Source organism: Halyomorpha halys, unplaced genomic scaffold (genome assembly GCF_000696795.3).
Source record: "Halyomorpha halys isolate HHAL.00 unplaced genomic scaffold, Hhal_1.1 Scaffold54.1, whole genome shotgun sequence".
Lineage (NCBI taxonomy): Eukaryota > Metazoa > Arthropoda > Insecta > Hemiptera > Pentatomidae > Halyomorpha > Halyomorpha halys.
Genome location: NW_027108734.1, coordinates 204,200 through 216,626, shown reverse-complemented (window position 1 = coordinate 216,626; position 12,427 = coordinate 204,200). Strand labels below are relative to the sequence as shown.

The following is a 12,427-nucleotide window of genomic DNA, read 5'->3' as shown; positions in this document are numbered from 1 at the left end:
AAAAAAAATCATTATTAACTAAATATTTCATTCCATTTCGTATTATGATTGTAAAATTATATAATTCATTTAGCATTCAACACAGTTTTGAAACATTTTATCTCAGATTTTCTTAAAAGGTGAATAGGCATAGAATTACAAAAATCAGAATTTTTATTTATATACCCATTCGTTTTTGAATTACATAGATTTAAGTCCTCATAAACGGGCTAAAAACTGATAACGATAAGTTTTTGATTTGCTTCAAAAGCTTCGCTAATTTAGCGGGATATATGAAATTGTGATTTTACATTAAATCCCATGTCCCTTCATATGATATGATATGCAACACCATACAATTTAAGATAATTATATTTTCCAGAAAGTATAGTTTATTTGAAAATTATCATATTTATTTCTTGATCAAATTGTGTTGATTTAAATCATAGAAAAAAATATAAACGTGAGAAGAATATGGCTTTATTGTTAAAAAAATATGCCACATTCATAATTTTCCCTACAATTTATATCAATACAAGAAGGAATAAAATAAAAATTTTAAATTGTGTACATCCTCAGAATATTAAAATACAAAATTTGAATGAAATGTTATCTTAACATAGTGTTGCAAACCTTTAGATTGTGTCCTAATTTATTTTATTTTTTATTTATTTATTTATTTTAATTTTATTTTATATGATTTATATCAATGCAACCTGACTTTGCCCCCTTAAAGTAGGTGGGAACCAATATGGCGCGTTGTCCAAAACTGTCATTAAAATAAGATCATTTCAGAACGTTTTTTTCTTATTTAATATTAAACAATATTTTTACCTGACAAAAAAATTTTTTTTTTTATTAATATAGATTTTTAAATGATTGAAAAAAAAAAAACAGTTCTAAGTGGTCGGATTCAAATTTCGTCAACCATTCTCGAATACATTTTTTAAAAATTATTTTTATTCTTATTCTTATATTTGTGTATTATATTAAGATACTTCAATAATAGAGCAAAACGTTGAAAACCGTGACAGTGTGATAAAACGAGATGCAAGCCACTGATTTTCTTGTTGTAAACGTCTCTACGTGGCCTGCAAGGATGGTTATTATGTCCTTTGCTGTAATCTCTCCCTGCATAACAAACAGCCCGAGAATTAATGTGAACTATTGACCAATCACGTCCCGCCAATCGAAGATCTCCTTGAAAGGGTTCATGAAAATAAGTGGGCTCCTTCAACCAGAGCCATTTAGATTTATCAATTGTATTCAAACTTATCAGGTCTAAGACAGGTATAAGCGATTTCGCTACCTGTCAGAACCCAGAAGCGAAGAGAATACAAAGCAAATAAGTATCAATATTTCATTTCAGTTTCTTTATCTCATTACTTACCATATGATATACCTTACGAGGAGACTCGGGAATACTTCGCCATGGCTAGATTTAGGGATGTAGATAGATTAATTTAATACAATTAAAAGTTACACATAAATTAATATATTTAGTTATTTATATATTGTGTTAAATTTGGTTTAATGTGGTTTAATAACATCCAGCTTGTCAACGTTGGTATTGGATGAAATGTAGATGAATTACAAACGATAATATGAGCAATAGTCACCACAAGAAAAAAAAAAATCCTCCAAATGAATCAAGAAATTTCTAATTTTCAATTTTTTTGAAAATGTTATTTAAACGTTTCAGACGAAGCTATAAATGAGTACGATTTGATTTTTCATAAAACATTTTTTTTTTTTTTACCAACTTTATTAAAATCCTTATTATGTTTTTTTTTTTTTAATTTTTAGTGAATAAAAAATAATTTAATAGAATGATCAATATTTTTTGTTATTCTTCAGAAAGACACAAATACGAATTTTTATAAAAATAGAAATTAATTGTTTAAATTTTTCGCCTTCCTGGATGGTAAATTTTCTAAAGATCTTCTCCTAAAGAACATTTGATTTTTTTTTATTTTAAACAAAAATATACACTTTTTTTTAGTAAAAATAAACAATGGATAAATACAAAATATTATAGAATTTTGTGAATAACTAAAGGACTAAAAAGGGAATAATTTTTAATGTTTGTTCATTTTATTAAAAGTTATATATATAGTGAAAATTCGAAATTTATATATATTAATCTAAACAATTTAATAAGAAATGAAAGCCACATACATTTATATTTTAATTTTTATAGTTAAAAGACTACATACAATTTGTTCAATTTTTTTTTTTTTTTTTTTTTTTTTTTGTGGAATCCACGGATAAGGCAATAGGGCAGTTAAACACTCGAAAATAAATAGCTGAAAGAGTCGGCTTGTGTTAATGTCGTTCGAAAAAACGGTGTTGATGACTACGGATCGAAATCTTCGGGAAAAAACAGTTAAAACAAATTTATTGGGGGGGGGGGAATCACAAATAGCTTCAAGTATTCAGGGGAAATTATTTGTAGTAATGGGTCCGAGAGAAAGGGTACGGAGGAGAGGTAGGTGAAGAAGGAAAGACTCAGCTTTGCCACCAATTGCCTATACTGTTAAAAGGGTCTGTTAATAAGAGCAAAAATAACACTGTAACACGGTTGTCAAACCAGTTATCCTGGATGGAGACAGCTTCTCTTCCTAGCATAAGGAATCTTTTCGGAATAGAGAGGAAGATCTTGAGGAGGATTCATGGGCCAGTAAATTTACCGGAGGGATATAGGCTGAGGCCTACCAGAGAAATGGATGACCTGGAAACGGACATTAGGTTAAGGAGGCTGCGTTTCCGCGGTCATATGATCAGGATAAACCCGAGCAGAATTGGATGTAAAGGGGGTGGGGGTACATTAAACAGATGAAGAAAGAAACGTAGAAATTGGGAATCTCAAGTGGAAGATAAAGTTCCTTGTGGGTGCCAAAGAGGTGAGAAGAGGGAGAGTATGAAGCGAGGAAGAAAGAAAAGTGCAATCTGAAAGAATGAAGAAGAGGTGCGAAAAAAGGAAAGGAGGGGAATAAGTGGGGAAAGTTGGAAGAAATATTCGCGTGGTATATAATGCCGTTTAGTGTCTAAAAAAAATTATAATTTTTTTTCTCCATTTTCTTAATGTTAATCGCTCTCCAATAAGTTCAGTTAATGTATTTTTCAAAACAGAAAAAATTTTTGTTCATAATTTTGCCTTTTCGAAAACCATAAAAATACCTTTAACTTCAACAGGAGCCCAGCTATCTATACAAAACTTGAGGATGTTAATAGGTTAGGGCATAAGCATCATTTATTTTAAAACTTTGAGCAAATTCAGCGAATCTGGATCTCGTATTTGGAAGATTGGAATTATCCGTAACTGACTGAAACTTCCGCAAAATCGTTCTTAACTCTCAACGCATAGTTCCAGTAAACAAACCGTAACATTGATCAACAAATAGGCAGTCATGCCTTTTACATGAACTCGCAAGGTATGTGGATGTCTTAATTTCGAAACTGGATAATAAATCTATAACTTCTTCCCTAATACACTAACGAACTAGCTCAACACTCATTTTCACGCGTAGAGTCACGAACAAGGCCATATTTCATCTGAAATACCACGCCAAAAGGGGAGGATTTCGCAGGAGGAACATGAAGAAACAATGATTGACTGACACTCAAATCTTAGGCTCTAAATTTGCAAAAGTTTTCCTCAGAGGTAGCGAATCCGACAGGGCAATTTGGCGAAATTACCTTCTATGATATTAGCTATTCCATAATTTATAGTCATTTAATTTTTGGAGCTTATGATAATTGATGCTTCTTCTCAAGATGAGCATTACGGTTCTAAATGTATTATTACTTGTCATTTATTGGATTATTCCTTAAGATTATTACTTAAGATTAGTTATAATGATTAGTTAGAGCATTATTTTTTTTTTTTTATTTCATTGTTATATTTTTGATAATAATTAAAAATATACCATTGGTTTATATATTATCTGTATGTTTCAGATTTTTGTTTATACTTGTAAATATGTATATTAGCAGCATTTTCATTTATTATTTTTAGTTTAATTGTATTTGATTTTTTATTATTTTTTTAAATTTATCAGAAGTTATTTTATATATTCTGTGTAATTATTGTTGTTCATTTTTTATCTTTTCAAATTCATTATATTTTTTGATGGTTTATAATTATAAGCCCAATAGCCCAATTCTGACGCCTGTAATATTATTCATAAGGGATCAATCCCAGAATAAATAAAAAATATTACTATTATTATTATTATTAGCTACGGATAAATAAACGTCATGTGGACCAGCGTTTTGTATAAATAGAATCAAATTATATAAAAGAATGTAATAACCCGGTCTGATTAGACTTCGCAACCGAAACTTCGCTGTGGCGAGATTACAAAACTTGCGGCTAGTCTCCATCATGTTACGCCACGGGGCAAGGACTGTACCATGGTCCTAGGGGTCAGGGGGTCACCAACCTTACCCTCGATTCCCGAATAGGGGAAAAAAAAAATAGGATTCTTGGACCAGTAGAAACACTGTGTGTCGTTTCGTTGCGACGGTATTTCGCTGTGGGAACCGATCAACCGTCAAAACCCCGCGCATGCAAGAACGATCTGAACTGGATCAATTCAAGCAGAAAGTAAACTTTTTTTTTTCAATTTTCTTTTAAATGCATGGGTGAAGGCCTGGGTCCGAGAGGTTACCGGAGGCCTTGGGCTGATTGCTGGAACCGAACGATGAAAATAGAATAACTGAATGAAAAAATAGGCACCTTGCGGAACACAGCAAGCAATAATAACACGAATATTGTACCGAGATTCTAGATATCAAGTTTCCATTCCTTACACGCTAACTAATAGAAGAAAAATGATTTCATCAGATAAAGTTTGCTTTTGCAGAACGATATTAATAATAATAATAATAAAAATAAAATAAAAATGTAATTATAAAACGTCATAAAATATAATAAATTAATGAATTTGAAAAGATAAAAATGAACAACAATAATTTAAAAAGTATATAAAATAAGAATAGAACAAATAAAGTAAAATCATATGCCATATCATAAAACATAAGATGACAAACACTTCTGATAATAAATAATAGAGAAGAAAAATGATAAAAATAAAATATAATCAAACTAAAAATAATATAATAATACATATTTACAAGAATAAACGAAAATCTGAAACATTAAGTACAGAGAATATATAAACCTTGTTCGAAACTTTCAATTATTATTTTTCCGGAATTGGATGGACAGATGGTGGTCGAAGATACGGGATTCGAAGGTTGGAAGGGTATTAGAACTATGGATGAAGGAGGGAATATAATTCCATAGGGATGAGGAAAGATCTACCAAAGGCTGCGGTTCGATGGGCAGTTACATATAAGTCCGTGAGCGGGTATTATGGGAATGCACTGAGGATTTAAATTTGAAGAATGTCACAGATGTACGATGGACGGCGGGATTGGAAACTTGATAGAGCAAGGAAGCAAGAAAATATTTACGACGGAAGGAGGGATAAAGCCACTTCAATTCTTCATAAAATCGGGTGACAGAGGCGTCCCTGGGGACCCCAAAGATGAATCGTAAAAAGAAATTAATTAACCGTTTTAATTTTGCTTCGAAGATCCCCAGAGACACCCCCATAAACAACACAGGAATAATCAAATTGGGGGAATATTAAAGAAGTAACCAGGAGCCTACGGGTTTCAAAAGGAAGTATGTGACGAAGATAATCTATATGCTTTAGGGCGGAGAAGATACGATAGGAAGTATCGAAGACGTGTTTTTTTCAGCATATTAGAAATCTTTTTTTTTCAAATTAAATAACTCTAAAACTACACTTCTGTCTGCTAACTCTTTCCTTTTAAGACAATAAAATTTGCTACAATTTAAGAACGGAATCATTTATATATATATGGTCCTTAAATTTTACAGCTCTTCAAATATTACTGAACAATTTTTGTAATTTGAAATTTGGTCAAAAAACTTAAAATTCACAACTTTTTGGGTCATAAAAATATTGAAAGGCGTGAAACTCCTCTTTGACATCTCCTATAACAAAGTCTCTCATATTAGGTGTAATAATTTGTTTATTATGACTTAAATAACATTGCTCACCTTAATAGTATGATTTTTACATAACTATTAAAATATAGACTCTATCACCAAAGTGGCATCATTCAATTCAGAAACATAAAAGCTATACTAAGTGATACCTTTCTCGGCTGATAATTAGCAAATTATTTTACGAATATTCGAACCTGATTTTGAACTCTCCCCCTCCACAGAAGATTTTCCCTTCTAAAATTGATGACAGAGTCTACAGATCTCAGTTCTTACTCCAATGAATTAGAAATAATCCATAATTATTTTATATTGATAATAGTTCAGAAGACAAATAATTAAAACTGAACTGTTCACACAAAAGCTCAAGTTTTATTCGAGCTGAGTTGATTTTAATTAGCGAGTTCAGCAATTAGGAATTTGCTCAGATAAGGATTTGAGAGGGAGGGGTTCGATTCCCAGCTAGTTGAAGAAAGACGTTGCTCAATTTGATCCAGTGATCTGAAAGGTCAGGAGAGTCTTAGCTATTACTTCCTCTGCGGGCCAGCATCCGAGAAAGTGGTCTAGGGGTTGTTGCACTTAATCCTAATGCACGATGTATAAGACCAAAATATTATAATATACACAAAATAATGCATGAGGTATAATAAAAAACATATATATTTTGAAATTTTTACCATATAAGGCCTTCGCATCCCCAGAAAGTGGTAATTTTTTATTTATTTTAGTTATTTATTTATTGCTATTTACAACTGTACATTCACATACACACATCCAGTAAATTTGATTTTAGTTTTTAATGGAGTAATACGGGCGTGTAGAGAAACAACCCAGCAGAGTAGCACACTAATGACGTATTTTTTATATTAGCAGGTCTCGTTGCCACTTCTTTTCAGGCGACTCGGTCGATTGTCAGAAATGGAAGAGGAAGCGAGGTTAGAAACTAGTGGATTTTGATTATTAGGGAGTTTATAATGGAAGGATTGATTATGTTTTATTATGTATACATAAATAAAAATAATCATAAGTTTTTATTTCTGTATAATTTTATATAAAATAATACAGTTCAAAGGTTTTTCATCCTTAGTATTATCGATTAATATTGAATAATAAAAAAAGGAACCTGCTATATAAACAAACAACGTCAATCAAATTGTTTATAATAAAATATAAGCTTTCATAAGTATTTTAATTACAAAAGGACAATAATATAAGTAGAAATCCTTTGATAACTATAAAATATTTCTTTCTGTAGAACTGATATATATATTCATATATAATTATCAAGAGGTAAGCTATCCCATTAGAATGTAATAAAAAAATTATTATAATTTAAATATTTTTGAAAGGGTTATGTGGAGAAAAAGATAAAAAATACAGTCTTAAAAGCACTAAATCAAAATATCCATTACCAGTGTGTAATGCAAATTTCGATTTGTTATTCACCACAAGATAAATTGCTAATTACAATGCCAAAGATATATTTTCATTCAACTTGTCAAATATATTTCTAAATACTGAATTCACAATATATCAATTGATTTATTAATTTTCATATTATTTTAGAAATATATTCTTTTTTTTTCACTTATTTATATTCTATAATTATTATTCACAATGTAGTTTTATTATGGCTTATATTGAATATTAATTGTTTAAATAAATCAAAGAGTCAAGTTTCAATAATCTTTATTATATCATCAACAGTCCAACGTTTCGGCCAATTCGGTAATCCTCAAGGACAATGGTAAATATAAATGTAAACTTTGCATGCAATTTATTAAAAACATATTACAGTCTATTCTGCCCAGATCATAAATAAAAGGTTAAATCAATTATTTTGTCACAATTTCATTAATTTTTAAAAACTTTTAATTTTAGATTAACTTAACACAATCAACTATCATAACAACTTGATGACTTTTTAGTAATGACTCAGACAGAATAGCCAGTAAAACATCTTTAAATTATTGGATGTTAGATGAAAATGGAAAATGGATACCAATTGATTTATTTAAACAATAAATACCAGTGTCAAGAAATTGAAAAGATTATATAAAAATTGAATATTAATGTTTATGTTTTTATACAATTCTATAGCACATTTAATTTTTTTTCTACGTATTAACTATCTATTAGAAATTAATTACCTATAAATTATTATTTTTACAAGTTAATTACCAATATATTAATTTTATAAATCACTGTAAAATGATAGTCCGGGTGGCTTAAATTTTGATAGAGTATAAAAAACAGCGGGCTATATGCAGACAAACGTTCAATAATGTAAGACTGAATCCTGGAGAAAATTTATAAGTTCTATTACAGCGTCAACTACATCAGCTGATGTATGGAATAAAGTTCGTAAAATCAATCAAGGCCAAGTGGGATGAAAGTTCTCCGAGTAAATTAAAAGATCAGTAAAACCATGGTCGACATCCTACCGCAACAGCCGCAGGGAGGAAGTTGCTCTAACCCGCTTGAGAATAGGTCATAATCTCCTCACGCACTCTCACCTGATCAGAAAACTGCCACCTCCAACGTGCAAATATTGTCAGTCCATTATTACGATAAGACATATTTTTGAAGAATGTACTCACTATTTGCCAACAATAAACAGGATAGGACTGACCCCAAATTTATCAGAAGCTCTCACAGATGAGGAAGCTAAAATTACATTAGTGTTTGAATTTTTAAAAGCTCATCGTCACACACACACACATACAGTAAAACACATCGGCAATTATAACTCCTCTTCGATTTTAATTTATTTTATTTTATTTATTATTAATTTTTATTATGCCATAGGCGTTGATGACCAGAGGGTTTTACGCCTTTAAGCAACAATAAACAAACAAACAACCTAATATTTGTTTGTTAATCTACCTGGTTTCAATGAAAGTTTAGCAAAACCTGATAGCCGATGTGATAACTGCTCAAAAAAATAATTAAATACAATGAAAGTACGAGAAGTAATTACCGAAATTTTTAAGGTCATAACAATATTGTCCGATCTTATTTCTTGGGGACATTCAAAGAACAGGATCAAAACTACAATATATTCGTGTTAACATTAATAGAGTTAAAATTTGTCAAACTTCTAATCTTATGAAGTATTGTAATGAAGTAGGAAATTTTTAAACAATTTAGGAATCGAAATTTCTTCCATTGATTGATATTTTCAAAATTTTATTTTTTCTCATCCTCAATATACTAATTTCATTCTGCAGTGTTGTATCTTCTTTCTGATGAGGTATCGCTCAGCGGAAGGCATTTTTACAAATAACTTAATTATCAATATGAACTAATAGATTTTTAAAATATTACATTTTCAAAAGCAATAATTAAATTAATAATCCTATTTTTAAAAATTTCCCCGGTAGATATTTTTTTTATTTATACTAGATATTTGTTGAATATAAGTAGATTGTTTAGTTTAGGATAAAATAATTATTTTTAAAATATAATTTTTTGAAGTAATTCTAATGTGTTGATAACTATTAATTTTCAAATAAAAAGTATAAACCTTGTTCATAATTCACAGTTGTATCGTTTAATTCATCTTGTAGAATGTACTTTCATTCTGGGATTGATCCCTTAGAGTGAAATACAAAATAAAAATGAAATTATAAAACGTCATAAAATAAAATAAAATAATGAATTTGAAAAGATAAAAATGAAAAACAATAATAACAGAATATATAAAATAAGAATAGAACAAATAAAATAAATACCATATGCCATATCATAAAACGTAAGATGACTAACACTTCCGATAATAAATTTAAAAAAAATAAATTAAAAGTCAAATGCAATTAAACTAAAAATAATAAATGGAAAGGTACAATTTCTTACAGAAAATCTATAAACCTTATTTGAAACTTTCAATTGTTATCCTTCCGGAGTTGGGTGTACAGAAGGTGGTCGAAAATACAGGATTTAAAGATTGGAAGGGTATTAGAATTACAAATAAAGGACGGAATAGAATTCCATAAGGAAGAGGAACGGATTAGGAAAGATCTAAGTTTTTATTTTCCTGAAGGGTCTGGTACCCACTTTATCTCAGATTAGGATCTCTTTCGAATCCAGAGTCAATTCAATGGATAATCCATTCTCTAAAAATATATAAATATTAGTTTGATTGAAGGGACTATGTTTTCCTACTTCTGCAGCATAGTTATTAGTTATTATGTGACATGCGGGAAAGTTTCATTGAAAACAATCTCGCTGCTGGCTCAGACAAGACAATTACTCCCGAGCAAAAGCTCCGATCCCTGACATTATTTCCTTCAATTAAATCTGATCGTCTCCCTTTCACGACGAAGGTCTTCGCTATGGTCCGTTGAACCCCGTGGAGTCGGCAGCGAACCCTCCTGGTAGCTCTTTCGTAACAATGGCACCATCAGTATTATATTCAGATGGAGATGTACGCTATAATATCTCGAGTTATATGGTGGAGGAGAGCTGGAATTGAAAATAGGAGGTTGAAGGTTGAAGAAGTTAGTAGTCTGGAAGTTGGGAAACATGAGTAATTGATTTATGGAAACATTGACGATTGTAACTAACCATGAACTGACTGTTAGTTCGTGTGAAATCATTTGTGAAAATACACTCAGGTGAGTGACTACACCTCACTCAAAGGAAAGAAGATACAGTGAGGTGGTTACACCTCTCAAAGGAAAGAAGATACAGTGAGGTGATTACACCTCTTCACACTGACTGCTTAGTCACATTGTCTCTTATTGAGAGACTAAAGGTCGAATTGAATGAGTTGGAACCTAACAATAATAAACTAATATTAAGTATATTAACAAAATAATAAATTTTTCATATCTTGAATTAACTATAAAACGTTTAAAAAAAAATTAAATTTATCATTCGGAGCTCTATATTATTAAAACTACCAACAAACACAAGAAAACCTAAGAGAATATCATTTAAAATAAAATAAATGTCCCCTATTAGAGCTATTTACGTTCAATAGTCTCCTAGATATAGATTTTTAAATTGAAACATTTCATAAAGAATGCACTGAAAACACAATAGATAGAATCCAAACTAAAACCAGAAACAACTGTGCGTATATTTAAAACAATTCTCAGGCCACTGCTGATGTACGGCTGTGAAGTCTGGGGAGTGGTATCCTTCACGAAAAGGAAAAAACTACAATCATTTCAAAATAAAGTCCTAAGAATCGCAGTTAATACTCCTTGATTCATAAGAAATAGCCAATTACATCCCGAATTACAAATGGAGTCAATAGATGATTATATCAAAAAACGGTTCATAAAGTTCCACTCCCAGTTGCCGACAGTTAAAGCAGTGACCTACAACCTGGGAAACCCAACCATAACCCGAAGACTGAAGCCCAGGCTGCTGCAGGACATTCTGTTATAAATTTTAATAAATATAAAATTAATTCATAGTCATACTCCTCTATTTTACTTTTTATTATTCATTTTTTTTTTTGGGGGGGGGGGCAATTGTTTGTATTATTTAAGTGTAGCAATATCATTATTTTTTTATTAATTTTACGTTCCTCTTTTATTAAGAAGCATTATTCTTATCTATTCATTTTCTTGTTTTTTTTCTTTTAAAAATGGCATTGTACATAGTTAGGGGTGTCTTTTGTACGAGACTATACCCCCCATAATCAACTGTTAAAAAATATATATATATAAAATATAACGGTTACATCAACCATGTAAGGCCCACCAGATCTGGTATAAAATAAAAATAAAAAAATAGTTGGAAAATTCATTTTGGGAAATGCGTATATCAAAAACTATTCGACGTACAAATATCTATTAGCACTCAAATTAAGCCTAATTTATTATAAAGTATTTTATGACGTCTATCTTCGTAGGAGTAGTAGTTTTTATGATTTTTTCCAAAATAAATTCACAAAATGTTAGTTTCTAATAGTTTTTATTAAAGTAACTAAAAATCTGGAAATGAATTATTGAAATAACTGCCTTTTTTCACCCCGACTCTTGGACTATCATGAAACAGAATTATGTTCTTCCTATTGAACATTTGTTTTTTAACACTTTTTCTGGACTATTATTTTAAATTATCCAATTGTTAATCTACCTCTCCGAAATTAGTTTTTCATTGTCATACAATAGTATGTTGAGCTGAATCAAGCCTTCCCGCTGTATCTGATGTTAAAAAAAATTTTGCTCTAACATGATCTTGAAGGACGGTCGACGAAAACGTGTCTTATCAGAAAAGTCGAAATCAACTATCTAAATTTTTTCGAACTATCTGTCTATCTGTCAACTATCTATTTTTCGAACATGATTTATCAGAAGTTGTAATTCACCTAGAAATTTCGATTAATTTCTCAAGATCTCAAGTGATATAATTAATAATTTAATTAACAACTACTAAATTAAAAATAAA

General features: G+C 30.2%; 1 protein-coding gene across 1 annotated transcript in view; it reads right to left on the bottom strand.

Moving 5' to 3' along the window:
- Positions 1 to 12,427, bottom strand: part of LOC106692381 (polycystin-2-like protein 2) — a 123,135-nt gene that overhangs the window by 53,939 nt on the left and 56,769 nt on the right. The window lies entirely within an intron of this gene.